This window comes from Bos grunniens, chromosome 7 (assembly GCF_055505025.1).
Source record: "Bos grunniens cultivar Pamir isolate PY7600 chromosome 7, Bosgru_T2T1.0, whole genome shotgun sequence".
Classification (NCBI taxonomy): Eukaryota; Metazoa; Chordata; class Mammalia; order Artiodactyla; family Bovidae; genus Bos; species Bos grunniens.
The window spans coordinates 53,661,244-53,676,052 of NC_141171.1; the positions used below are offsets into that span (position 1 = coordinate 53,661,244).

Genomic DNA, 14,809 nt, shown 5'->3' on the forward strand with positions numbered 1-14,809 from the left:
ACAATCAGCCATTAGGCTACCAGCTCATGCCAAGGATTCTCTATGCCCCCATTCCACTCAGGATGATGTCCTCAGTCTTCCTGGTGGTAAACAAGGCAGGTCCCAAGCCTCACCTTTCTGCCTTCCTTCTCCAACTGTTCCTGTGCTAGTTTGGATTCTCTGAGAAGCAGATGCCACGATGTGATGAAGTGTGAGAGATTATTTGTGGAAAAGGGAGGGAGCAGGATTGGACAGGGAGAGTCTTCAGACTGTTCTGCTGTTCTGATAGCTGTTTAAGGAAACCTTGGGAAGGATGATTGAGAAAGAGACTCAGACCACAATGTGGTTCTAAGAAAGCTTCAGTCAGACAACGGAGAGTGCTTCAGCTGGAGTTAGAGGAGTCATGGGCTCAGACCTCATCATTCTCAGTCATTGCTGGGAGCAGCTCTGGAAAGTACCTGGGCACCAACCCCAAAGGATTCAGAGGGGCTGTCAGTCAGCTACACACTCCACCCCTTCCCTAGCTTCTGGAAGGAGCAGGAGAACTGAGCAGCCTTGTTTTGCTTGTTTTAATTTTTATTGAAATATAGCTAATTTACAGTGTTTTTTAGTTTCAGGTATACAGCAAAGTGAGTCAATTATATATAAGAAGAGAAGCAAACAGCAAAGGAGAAAAGGAAAGATATAAGCATCTGAATGCAGAATTCCAAAGAATAGCAAGAAGAGATAAGACAGCCTTCTTCAGCGATCAATGCAAAGAAATAGAGCAAAACAACAGAATAGGAAAGACTAGAGATCTCTTCAAGAAAATTAGAGATACCAAGGGAACATTTCATGCAAAGATGGGCTCGATAAAGGACAGAAATGGTATGGACCTAACAGAAGCAGAAGATATTAAGAAGAGATGGCAAGAATACACAGAAGAACTGTACAAAAAAGATCTTCACCACCCAGATAATCACGATGATGTGATCACTGACCTAGAGCCAGACATTCTGGAATGTGAAGTCAAGTGGGCCTTCGACAGCATCACTACGAACAAAGCTAGTGGAGGTGATGGAATTCCAGTTGAGCTATTTCAAATCCTGAAAGATGATGCTGTGAAAGTGCTGTAACAATATGCCAGCAAATTTGGAAAACTCAGCAGTGGCCACAGGACTGGAAAAGGTCAGTTTTCATTCCAATCCCAAAGAAAGGCAATGCCAAAGAATGCTCAAACTACCGCACAATTGCACTCATCTCACACGCTAGTAAAGTAATGCTCAAAATTCTCTAATCCAGGCTTTAGCAATATGTGAACTGTGAACTTCCTGATGTTCAAGCTGGTTTTAGAAAAGGCAGAGGAACCAGAGATCAAATTGCCAACATCCGCTGGATCATTGAAAAAGCAAGAGAGTTCCAGAAAAACATCTATTTCTGCTTTATTGACTATGCCAAAGCCTTTGACTATGTGGTTCACAATAAACTGTGGGAAATTCTGAAAGAGATGGGAATAGCAGACCACCTGACCTGCCTCTTGAGAAACCTATATGCAGGTCAGGAAGCAACAGTTAGAACTGGACATGGAACAACAGACTGGTTCCAAATAGGAAAAGGAGTCTGTCAAGGCTGTATATTGTCACCCTGCTTATTTAACTTATATGCAGAGTACATCATGAGCAATGCTGGACTAGAAGAAACATAAGCTGGAATCAAGATTGCCGGGAGAAATATCAATAACCTCAGATATGCAGATGACACCACCCTTATGGCAGAAAGTGAAGAGGAACTAAAAAGCCTCTTGATGAAAGTGAAAGAGGAGAGTGAAAAAGTTGGCTTAAAGCTCAACATTCAGAAAACGAAGATCATGGCATCTGGTCCCATCACTTCATGGGAAATAGATGGGGAAACAGTGGAAACAGTGTCAGACTTTATTTTTCTGGGCTCCAAAATCACTGCAGATGGTGACTACAGTCATGAAATTAAAAGACACTTACTCCTTGGAAGGAAAGTTCTGACCAACCTAGATAGCATATTGAAAAGCAGAGACATTACTTTGCCAACAAAGGTCCGTCTACTCAAGGCTATGGTTTTTCCTGTGGTCATGTATGGATGTAAGAATTGGACTGTGAAGAAGGCTGAGCACCAAAGAATTGATGCTTTTGAACTGTGGTGTTGGAGAAGACTCTTGAGAGTCCCTTGGACTGCAAGGAGATCCAACCAGTCCATTCTGAAGGAGATCAGCCCTGGGATTTCTTTGGAAGGAATGATGCTAAAGCTGAAACTCCAGTACTTTGGCCACCTCATGCTAAGAGTTGACTCATTGGAAAAGACTCTGATGCTGGGAGGGATTGAGGGCAGGAGGAGAAGGGGACGACAGAGGATGAGATGGCTGGATGACATCACTGACTCGATGGATGTGAGTCTGGGTGAACTCTGGGAGTTGGTGATGGACAGGGAGGCCTGGCGTGCTGCGATTCATGGGGTCGCAAAGAGTCAGACACGACTGAGGGACTGAACTGAACTGAACTGAACTGATGTACATATGTACACTTTTTTAGATTCTTTTCTCATATAGGCCATTACTGAGTAGTGAGTAGAGTACCCTGTGCTGTGCGGTAGGATACTGAACAGACTTTTGATAGCCTCCAGTCCGCAAGTGTGCTGACTATTGGGAACTCAAGTTTACACAGCTTGTTAACTGACCTGGTGAGAAGATGTAATGACCCTGGACCTCTAAGTTTCTGAATTTGAGGCCACTTCTGTTCTAGAAGCGCAGGGCCTCCTGGACTGCCCCCACCTCCCCTCACTGGCCCTGGGAGCATACCTGGTCTCAGGGGTAAAAAGACTGGTTGTGTGTGGAATTGTGGAGAGTCAGGCAGAAGCAGTGGGGCACATTTGGCATCCTTGGAGAGTCTTCTCTAGGATTTACTGGTCAGGACCAGAAAAGCTGGGATAGAGAAGCCATCTCAACAGCCGAGTGGGTTCCTCGGGCTGTAGCCAGAGACTTGCGTTGTGATGTGATGGGTCCCAGCTGTTTGCTGTCCTGCCTCTGTGGCTGAACTTCCACCATTGGAGTCATTCCTTTGTCCAAAACATCATCTTCTCCAGGCTCCTCTTTTTAAATGATATTCTGTATCCTCATCCCCATCCTTCTCTCACTTCCCAAGAAGGAAGTGATTAAATCTCAAATGCTCCCATATGAACTCATTTTCCTGGGCCTTTCCTCAGTCCAGGAAAAACCCTGGCAGTAGGGCTGCACTGGAGGTGCAGTGAGGGATGTGGTTAGGGCAGCAGATGGGAAGCCCCCCTTTTTTTTCTTTTAATGACATGCTGCATAATAGATTATGATCACTTTGCTGATCCTTTCTAGGAAGGGCAAGTGGTCATATTTGTTTCTATGTGATATTTGCCCACTTCACGTATCTCCAAGTATTCTAGGAAGAGATCTTTGTGTTTTTGAGGCAAGAAAACAGCCTTTAATATCATGCAGTGGGCGGGTGAGGAAAAGCTAGGATCAGGCAGTGCTTCTGTTGCCTTGGGTGCCTCCAGCAGGTGGTGAGGGAGAAGAGGACTCAGCTGCCTCACTCCACCTCACAGCGTTTGTGTGGTAGCCTCTGCAGGGTGAACAGTATTCCAGCTCGACGCTCTAGAGGAAAGCGATCCCCACCCCCTTCCCTTACCCCACAGCCATGTGGGACTGAACACCTCGTTCTAGCCTGGAGAGCAGATGCGGGGATTGTTCTCAGCCACAGAAGGGCAGGCAGCCTTTGGTTGCTTCTGTAAGTAAGACAAAGAGCTGATGCGAAAAGGCCTAGCCCAGGGGTTGGCTTTTGGGCAGGTGAAGGTGGTAAGGGGGCTGACCTCAAAGTGGAGCCACCTCTGCATGGCGAGAAGCAGGGAGCCTCATTCTCTGCCGCACACTCCAGAGGGACCTGAAGCTGGCTGCCAAGCAGCTCTTGGCTTCTAAATCTGTTGAATAGATACATAGATAGGTAACCGATTGATAGATACATGATGGATTAAATAGATAATAGGAAATTATAGATAATACTGGTGATAGATAATGATGACTAGATAATGATGGTAGATAAATAGATAAATAATGGATAACATTGGGACATGTTATAATAATGAATAACATTATTTATCTATTTATCTACCATCATTATCTAGTCATCATTATCTATCACCAGTATTATCTATAAATAATGGATAACACGGAGAAGGCAATGGCACCCCACTCTAGTACTCTTGCCTGGAAAATCCCATGGACGGACGAGCCTGGTAGGCTGCAGTTCATGGGGTCACTAGAGTCAGACACGACTAAGCGACTTCACTTTAACTTTTCACTTTCATGCATTGGAGAAGACAATGGCAACCCACTCCAGTGTTCTTGCCTGGAGAATCCCAGGGACAGGGGAGCCTGGTGGGCTGCTGTCTGTGGGGTCGCACAGAGTCCGATAACCATAGCACCTCTCTCATAGCCTTGTTTTGAGGTTTAAGGGGAGTAAGGGACAAAAAGTGCCCAGGCCAGGCCTGGCATTCTAAAAATCTTAATAAATGAAGGTTGCTGTAAATGTGGGTGTTTCATTAGTCCATACTGGAGCAGTGCATGGAGTGTTTTCCAGAACTCAGATGCATCTGAAATGTCCCAATACTTTCTTATTTTTTAAAAAATCAAATGAAGTCCAAGTCTAAACCATCAGGTTTTCAGGAAGCTCGGTCTCAGTTGCTATTCTGGATCTCACAGCATGCCCAGACGTGGGGGAGAGGCCTGTAGGCGGCTAAGGGGACTGTTGCACCTGAAGTCTGCTGACCCTGCACTCGTAGGCCTCTAGGGCACAGGATTTCTAAGCCAGGCTCCATGCCTGTCTTCCCGAGCCCCCATGAAGCTTTCCCCCTATGCTATTCTGCAATTCTCAGGTCTCCACGTGACCCCAGGGAATGTCTCCAAGGCATCTTCACTCACCAAGCTGCAGTCCTGCTCCTCCTCTCCCCATCAAAGCCAAGCCCCTCGCCCTCCTGGCCCTCTGAGTCCCCTACTATCTGCTCTTCAATTTAGTAAGATCTTCATAAAAGAGGAGGACAGGATGACTTCAGGCATCTTCTGCTTATAACTCCACATCACATATTCCCCATGGCAGGGAGGTGGGGACGGGGGAGGGTTTAAAAGGGTTGAAATGCATATTTACTTACTTAGTTAATCAAGAAATCCTGTCTCTGTCAGGTACCACTCTAGTCCCTGAGACTGATTTATGAACAAGTTCCCTCTCTCCAGAGGCTCACATTCTAATGTGGGGAGGAGGAGTCTGATGATAAGCACATAAGCAAACATAGCTGGTGATTTTGCCTGGTGGTGGTAATCTGCTAGAAAGCAATAGAATAGAGAATTGAGCAGGAGAATGAACATTTGGTTGGGTCATTGAGGAAGGCCTCTCTGGGAAGGTGATTTCTGAACTGAGCCTCACTTGCAAAGATGTGGTAGGAGCAATCCAGACAGAGGCAACAGCGCTGCAGTGGCAACGTGCTTGGCCTGCTCGGGAATCATGAGCAAGATGATGGTGCAGAAACAGTGGGAGGCCAGATGGTGACCTTTCCGGCCATGGCAGGAGAGTGGATTTAATTTGAAGTCCATTGGGAAGCCCTTAGAGCAGATTTGAAGCAGAGCAGTAACATAATCTGATTTATGATTTTAAAAGATAACTTTGGCTGCTGGGCAGAGAACAGTTTATATGGGGGTATAAGTGGGAACAGAAATCATCAAGAGACTGCCTCTGTGGTGCTGGGGAGATGAAGACTCCTGCAATAAAGCAGTGCAAACAGTGTTCTCTGGCCACTGGGGCGGCCTCAGTGTTTTGATATTACAGCTGAAGCAGCCTGGCCTTCTTTCCCCCTTCCAATAGACATTTTAATTCTACTTCTTCTTATTTCCCTTTTTATTTAGGAACAAACGCAAACAGTTTCCTACCAAGTTTTTTGTTTTAATTTTTGGCCAAACTGTATAGCATGCAAGATCCTATTTCCTCAACTGGGGATCAAACCCATGTCCCTTGCATTGGAAGGCAGTCTTAACCATTGGACAGCTGGACAAGTTATCCCTCCTGCCAAGTTATTTTAATTTTTAAATTGTAATCTATTTATTTTTGGCTGCTCTCAGTCTTTGTTGCTGCATGTGGGCTTTCTCCAGTTGTGGCGAGTGGGTGCTGCTTTCTGGTTGCAGCTGACTGTCTTAGCATGTAGATCTTGCTAGACCCAGGATCAAACCCGCATCCCCTTTATTGGCAGGCAGATTCTTAACCACTGGACCACCGGGGAAGTCTAAGTTATTTTAAATGTTATCCTCTGTCACAGACAGATAAACTTGTGCTGATGGGTAGGCATGTATTCTTACACTGGGCTCTTTCTCTCCTCCATCTTCTGTTCCTGCTTGGTATTTCAGAGCCTTACTCATTCATTCCCCTCTTCTCTCTTCTTTTATTTTCTTATAAGGTATGGATTTGGTCAAATCTTGCCCCATTTCTGTGTCAATCCTCTTTGTACTGTTAAAATATAAATGGAGTCATATTAAAATTTTTAAGTTTATTTGAGCAAAAATTGATGCAGAGCAGGCAGAGCCCATCCAGAAGTGGTTAGGAGTGCTCCTTTGACAGGGAGTGGGGAAAGACTTACATAGAGAAAATGTGGAAGCAAGGAAAAGAAGTTCTTTGATTGGATGCAGCTTAAAGGGTAGTTGACTATGATTGGTTGTCCTTAGGTTTTGATTTTGTAAGTTTGAGGCACTTTCAGTCTTAGATTTTGGTTTGCATTCATATGCCGCCACATCATGGCATTAGAACCATCTCATTTTAATGACTTCCTTGTTTAATTAATTTAACAGTATGCTTTGATGTTCTATAGGGGGGCAGGACTTCAAAGGTAGTAATAAAGATCGTTACTACAATAAGAATCAGTCCTACTTAGTTGTAATCATACATTACTTAAGCACTTGCTATATGTCAGGCTGCGTGTGAGCTAAGTCACTTCAGCTATGTCCTACTCTTTGCGACCCTATGAACCGTAGCCTGTCAGGCTCCTCTGTCCACGGGATTCTCCAGGCAGGAATACTGGAGTGGGTTGCCATGCCCTTCTCCAAGGCATCTTCCTGACCCAAGGATCAAACCTGAGCCTCCTGCACTGCAGGCAGATTCTTTACCATCTGAGTCACCAGAGAAGCCCTGGCAGGTTGCAGTCCATAGGATAGCACACGTGCGTCAGGCACCAAGCTAAAAATTTATTTCATTTAATTTCTCACGGCAACTTGTGAAGTGGTTGTATTATCCCCATTTTACAGAAAAAGAAAAGCTCTGGAAAACTAAGCACATTTCCCCAGGTTTCATGCCAAAGTACGTAGCAGGGCCAGCAATCAGACTCAGGCTGTCTGATGCCAAAGTGCCCTCTTGATTAACCCTCTCACTCCTTCCTGCCTCGTGGTTCGTTGTTTTATGCTTGGCTAACGAACCTAGTTTGAAATTAGAAGAATGTGGAGCTATGTGAGCATACACTACAGTTCCTTTCTCTGCACCTAAGTGAAATAAACAACATGCAAATTCAAATTCTAATGCAAATTAGCATCTATTTGGTTTTCAGGTCAACTATTCAAGCATTTTCTGTACCAAGTCAGTGGCTCTCTGCGTCAGACTAGGGCTTTATTGAATGTGATGTTGCTGTCAGCCCAGATTTGTGCTTCCACATGTGTGCAGGTCCCTAGAGGCTGCAGAGCACTTAGATGCAGCCCAGCAATGGCTCCTGCCCACTCTACCTTCCCCCCAAGAGCACGGAGCTGGTGCAGCTGCCGAGCCTGTCCTAGCCTAATGACTCTTCATTTTCGTGCCTGGCCATTGTTAATGACATTTGGCCATGACACACACACGAACACACACTAAATAGAATTAAGATGTACTGGAAAATGTGACTTCTGTATAGGAAGTTAAAAAAATCAAAAAATTGCCATCTGGATTTTGATTTTAAGTCTTCTTACACAGTAAGTCTGCCTCTCAAGATGGCACATTTTAGGGTCTGCTTGGCAGCATCATTGCAGCTTACTTCCTCTCCATGCTTCCTGCTCCCAGCTGCTGAATCCAGCTCTGTAGCTTGTAGGGTAGGAGACAGGTCAGTGTATACAGAATCCAAGGCTGTGCCCTCCTTGTTCTCTGACTGTGACCATGGATGGGCCATGATTCTTCTCTATCTCTTTGCTCAGGCTTCCATGAAGGCTTCTTTCCTCTTCTTTGAAATCTTAAGGAAACCATCCTCTAGCTAAATCTGGCCCTCATTCTCTGCATAGACAGCCCTTTAATTGTTTCATGTATTTTATGAAGGCTGACACCGCTTCCCCAAGGAAGACAAGTAAGGAGAGGGTAAACATAAATTCTCACTAAAGGCTAACCACTGCTATTACCACTGGTAAAATCCCTGATTCAGTGTCCATGCTTTCTAAGTCTCTTATATTCTAGAAGAATGCTGGATACAGAATAGATATTTATTAAATAGTAACATAGCTGCATGTTTCTGTGCCACTGCCTCTAAAATACTCATCAGTGTTTCCCAAAGTTCAGTCATTTACTTATTACTTTTGCATATTTTTGTACCATCTGTATAATTTTTTTTTTTTTACTATTCTTCTTTAAATCCATGGATCATTTTTGTTTTACCTGATTTAAATTAAAATTTATTTATTATATTATCTTCACAAATGGAAAGTCAGCATCTTATGCATTAAGTAAAAGAGAACTTTAAACCTAATTTATTACTATTAAAGAAGAAATTTGAACTTCCCTGGTAGTGCAGTAGATAAGAATCCACCTGCCAGTGCAGGGGATATGGATTCTATCCCTGGTCTGGGAGGATTCCACATGCCATGGAGAAGCTAAGCCTGTGTACCACAACTCCTGAGCCTGTGTACTGCAACTACCAAAGCCTGTGAGCCTAGATCCTGTACTCCATAACAGGAGAAGCCACTGCAATGGGAAACCCATGCACTGCAATGAAGAGTAGCACCCACTCACGGCAACTAGAGAAAGCCTTACTGCTTTCTTGTTCTCTGCTGCTGCTGCTAAGTCGCTTCAGTCGTGTTCGACTCTGCGACCCCACAGACGGCAGCCCACTAGGCTCCTCTGTCCCTGGGATTCTCCAGGCAAGAACACTGGAGTGGGTTGCCATTTCCTTCTCCAATGCATGAAAGTGAAAAGTGAAAGTGAAGTCGCTCAGTCATGCCTGACTCCCAGCGATCCCATGGACTGCAGCCCATCAAGGCTCTTCCGTCCATGGGATTTTCCAGGCAAGAGTACCGGAGTGGGGTGCCATTGCCTTCTTGTTCTCTAGACCCTTCTAACTGCCAAGATCTGCACCACTATGCTTGAGAGCCCCTCTGCCTCTGCCCTGTTCTGTGGGCTGTCAGGAAATTACATCCCTGAGAGTAGCCTCTACCAGTGACTGAAGGGAATTGGTGTACAACTACCCTAGCTCTTTACCCCTCTGATGGGATACTTCTGAGGCATGCATTTTGTACTATTTCCCAGAGTTTCTCTGGAGGGTTAAGTTCTAGTCACTTGCTGTAGTTGCTACCCAACACCTCTTGTTGGCTGCCTTCCTTCCCTCTATCACCTTTACCTGCATCTCTGCACCTCCCACATGAGCTGCTGCTGCTGCTGCTGCTAAGTCACTTCAGTCGTGTCCGACTCTGTGTGACTCCATAGATGGCAGCCCACCAGGCTCCCCATCCCTGGGATTCTCCAGGCAAGAACACTGGAGTGGGTTGCCATTTCCTTCTCCAATGCGTGAAAGTGAAAAGTGAAAGTGAAGTTGCGCAGTCGTGTCTGACTCTTCGAGACCCCATGGACTGCAGCTGCCAGGCTCCTCCACCCATGGGATTTTCCAGGCAAGAGTACTGGAGTGGGGTGCCATTGCCTTCTCCCCAACATGAGCTAGTTTCTCTCAAATCCAGGTCTTTTTCTAGGTGGACCCAAACTATGTCAAGGGCTGCTTGCAAATCAGGAGTTGATGGTCAAGTTTGCACTCCCCAGTTGACATTTGCATGTGTGCTCCGTATGACTATGCACTGTCTATGAAAATTTATTAAATCATGAAAGTGAAGAAGTGTGACCACAACTTCGACAAATATTTATCCAGGTAACATGTTTCTAACCAAAGTAACAATTCAAAAATATTTCCCAGGAAAAGAAGTTTAACTACATCGACTCATTTGAGAAGACCTTGATTCTGGGAAATTGAAGGCAGGAGGTGAAGGGGACGACAGAGGATGAGATGGTTGGATGGCATCACTGACTCAATGGACGTGGGTTTGGGTGTACTCCAAGAGTTGGTGATGGACAGGGAGGCCTGGCTTGCTGCAGTTCAAGGGGTCGCAAAGAGTTGGACACAACTGAGTGATTGAACTGAACTTAACACAGTTTCTAATAGCAATGGCTCTTTACAATAACACAAGTAAGCATGAGACAAAAGTTTTATTTGGATAATGTCCTTCCATGAGGAAAGTCAATATCTAAATGCCTGAGTGTTATTCAGCAGAGAAATTGGTTATAACTGCAAATAATTACTTAAAGAGAATAGTTGAATGAGATGTTCATTAAATAGTAGAATCATCACAATAGTGACTATGGTTAATAATTTCAGAACTCTCATAATTTTATCACTTGTGCTTTCTTTTAATGGAACCCTCTATATAAAAGCTGTGCCAATGTCTCCTGCAAAAACTTACTCCAAGTGATGGAATAACAAGACATCTTGGAATACAAGGTTATTCTGCTTTGTTGATCTAGATGTTCAGCTGATATTCCACTTTGGTCTTCAGAGATACCAACATTACTGCAACCCCTTTGAAGGACTCCTATGTGCTTTATTGACATTCAGCTATTGGTGGGGCTGATTAGCAATGGAGTACAATGGTCACCCCCAAATCTAGTTGTCCAGATTTCTAGGTGCTGAGAATATAGCAGTGAGCAATGCAGAATGAGTCCTGCTCTTCCTGGAGCTTATAGACTATTTATCAAACAAATAATTATAGAGTTTAAGTGCTATGAAGAAAGAGGACAATAGGTTTTTAGAGAGAAATCAAGGAAGTAGTTATTTACTCCTGTGAGGATTATCAATGGAAGTTGTAGTCACCTAGAAGTAATAGAAGTCAAATGAACAGTAGCTTAAGCAATTTAGGGTTGGTGCCTTCCCATTGGGGGATGAGAAGTCTGGATGTAAGTAGACAAGGGTTGGTATGGCATCTCTTCAGTGTCATCAGGGTGTTGGTGAAAGTTGCTCAGTCATGTCTGACTCTTTGTGACCCCATGGACTATACAGTCCATGGAATTCTCCAGGCCAGAATACTGGATTAGGTAGCTTTTCCCTTCTCCAAGGGATCTTCCCAACCCAGGGATCGAACCCAGGTCTCCCTCAGATGTTAGGTTCCTCCTAATTTTCTGCCATCATCAGAGTATGGTCCTTGACCTCATCCCTAGTAGAAGGATGCTACTAGGTGAATGAATGAAGTGCCATTCATCATGACAGAGGTCCAGTTGCAGGCAAGGAGGAAGTGTCAAATATAAACAGGGTTAGCTTGCTTGCTGGTTGAATTGGCTTCCCTTTTAGGGAAATCTTCTGAAAGTACAGTCTTAACAGCTTCTGTTCATACCTCATTGGCTTGAACCATGTCATGTGACTACTCTTAGTTGCAAAGGAGGCTGGGAAATGTAGTGTTTTATTGGGAACTTTACCACCAACAAAATCAGAAGGATGCAGTTAAGAAGGAAGAAGGAAGAATAGATCCTGGATAGGCAGCTAGAAATAGCTGCTACAGAAAAAAGGTTAGAGTAAGCTCTGTTGAGTTCACTTCAGTTCAGTTCACTTACTCAGTTGTGTCCGACTCTTTACCACTCCATGGACTGCAGCGTGCCACGCCTTCCTGTCCATCACCAACTCCTGGAGTTTACTCAAATTCATGTTCATTGAGTTGGTGATGCCATCCAACCATCTCATCCTCTGTCGTCCCCTTCTCCTTCTGCCTTCAATCTTTCCCAGCATCAGGGTCTTTTCAAATGAGTCAGTTCTTCCTATCAGTTGGCCAAAGTATTGGAGTTTCAGCTTCAGCATCATTCCTTCCAATGAACACCCAGGACTGATCTCCTTTAGGATGGACTGGTTTGATCTCCTTGCAGTCCAAGGGACTCTCAAGAGTCTTCTCCAACACCACAGTTCAAAACCATCAATTCTTTGGCACTCGGTTTTCCTTATAGTCCAACTCTCACATCCATACATGACCACTGGAAAAACCATAGCTTTGGCTAGATGGACCTTTGTTGGCAAAGTAATGTCTCTGCTTTTTAATATGCTATCTAGGTTGGTCATAACTTTTCTTCCAAGGAGCAAGCGTCTTTTAATTTTATGGCCGCAGTCACCATCTGCAGTGACTTTGGAGTCCCAAAAAATAAAGTCTGACACTGTTTCCCCATCTATTTCCCATGAAGTGATGGGACCGGATGCCATGATCTTCGTTTTCTGAATGTTGAGCTTTAAGCCAACTTGTTCACTCTCCACTTTCACTTTCATCAAGAAGCTCTTTAGTTCTTCTTTGCTTTCTGCCAGAAGTGTGGTGTCATCTGCATATCTGAGGTTATTAATATTTCTCCCAGCAATCTTGATTCCAGCTTGTGCATCATCCAGTCCAGCGTTTCTCATGAGGTATGCTGCATATAAGTTAAATAAGCACAGTGACAGTATACAGCCTTGATGTACTCCTTTCCCTATTTGGAACCAGTCTGTTGTTCCATGTCCAGTTCTAACGGTTGCTTCCTGACCTGCATACAGATTTCTCAAGAGGCAGGTCAGGTGGTCTGGTATTCCCATCTCGTTTTTCCACAGTTTGTTGTGGTCCACACAGTCAATATGATCAACCTAGACAGCATATTAAAAAGCAGAGACATTACTTTGTCAACAAAGGTCCGTCTAGTCAAGGCTATGGTTTTTCCAGTGGTCATGTATGTGAGAGTTGGACTATAAAGAAAGCTGAGCACAGAAGAATTGATGCTTTTGAACTGTGGTGTTGGAGAAGACTCTTGAGAGTCCCTTGGACTGCAAGGAGATCCAACCAGTCCACCCTAAAGGAGATCAGTCCTGTGTATTCATTGGAAGGACTGATGTTGAAGCTGAAACTCCAATACTTTGGGCACCTGATGCGAAGAGATGACTCATTGGAAAAGACGCTGATGCTGGGAAAGATTGAGGGCAGGAGGAGAAGGGGATGACAGAGGATGAGATGGTTGGATGGCATCACCAACTCAATGGACATGGGTTTGGTTGGACTCTGGGAGTTGGTGATGGACAGAGAGGCCTGGCGTGCTGCAGTTCATGGGTATGCAAAGAGTCTGACACGACTGAACGACTGAACTGAACTGAACTGAACACAGTCAAAGGCTTTGGCATAGTCAATAAAGCAGAAGTAGATGTTTTTCTGGAACTCCCTTGCTTTTTTGATGATCCAACGGATGTTGGAAATTTGATCTCTGGTTCCTCTGCCTTTTCTAAATCCAGCTTGAACATCTGGAAGTTCATGATTCAAGTATTGTTGAAGCCTGGCTTGGAGAATTTTAAGCATTAGTTTACTAGCGTGTGAGATGAGTACAATTGTGTGGTAGTTTGAGCATTCTTTGGCATTGCCTTTCTTTGGGATTGGAATGAAAACTGACCTTTTCCAGTCCTGTGGCCACTGCTGAGTTTTCCAAATTTGCTGGCATATTGAGTGCAGCACTTTCACAGCATCATCTTTCAGGATTTGAAATAGCTCAACTGGAATTCCATCACCTCCACTAGCTTTGTTCGTAGTGATGCTGTCTAAGGCCCACTTGACTTCACATTCCAGGATGTCTGGCTCTAGGTCAGTGATCACATCATCATGATTATCTGGGTCGTGAAGATCTTTTTTGTACAGTTCTTCTGTGTATTCTTGCCACCTCTTCTTAATATCTTCTGTTTCTGTTAGGTCCATACTATTTCTGTCCTTTATCGAGCCCATCTTTGCATGAAATATTCCCTTGTTATCTCTAATTTTCTTGAAGAGATCTCTAGACTTTCCCATTTTATTGTTTTCCTCTATTTCTTTGCACTGATCGCCGAGGAAGGCTTTTTTTCACTTCTTTTCACAGCTATTTGTAAGGCCTCCTCAGACAATCATTTTGCCTTTTTGCATTTCTTTTCCTTGCGGCTGATCTTGATCCCTGCCTCCTGTACAGTGTCACGAACCTCCGCCCATAGTTCATCAGGTGCTCTGTCTATCAGATCTAGGCCCTTAAATCTATTTCTCACTTCCACTGTATAATCATAAGGGATTTGATTTAGGTCATACCTGAATGGTCTGTGCCACAGTCAGCTCCCCACTGTGGAGTGGTTTTCCCCACTTTCTTCAATTTAAGTCTGAATTTGCCAATAAGAAGTTCATGGTCTGTGCCACAGTCAGCTCCCGGTCTTGTTTTTGCTGACTGTTGAGGAAGTAACATACTAACAGCAGTGGGAGAGGCATTGCAGGAAGTGAGACCAGTAATATAGGAGAGAGAAAGAAGGGGTGGGGGAAAGAGCAAGCTTTCCAGATTTAGCATCTCATCATGAGCAAGGTGAGAGCATTCCAGCGCTCTTCAGACTTCCCAATGAAAGCCATGAGGAGTGCAGTCAGAATATAAAAGTATGCCGAGCAGGAATATTCAGTGACTGCTCTTCGAAATAGAGTATTATACATCATCACTCCTCCATGACTCATGCCTTCCCAAATAATTTCAATTTTGAGCACTTAGTACTTTTTCCACCAAAAGTA

General features: G+C 44.3%; 1 protein-coding gene across 1 annotated transcript in view; it reads left to right on the top strand.

Moving 5' to 3' along the window:
- LOC147369572 (uncharacterized) overlaps positions 1-858 on the top strand; it is a 545,146-nt gene extending 544,288 nt beyond the window's left edge. The window contains exon 9 of the transcript XR_015167587.1: positions 591-858. The gene's annotated coding sequence lies outside the window, so the exon portion shown is untranslated. The remainder of the gene's footprint in view (positions 1-590) is intronic.
- The last annotated feature ends 13,951 nt before the right edge of the window (positions 859-14,809 follow it).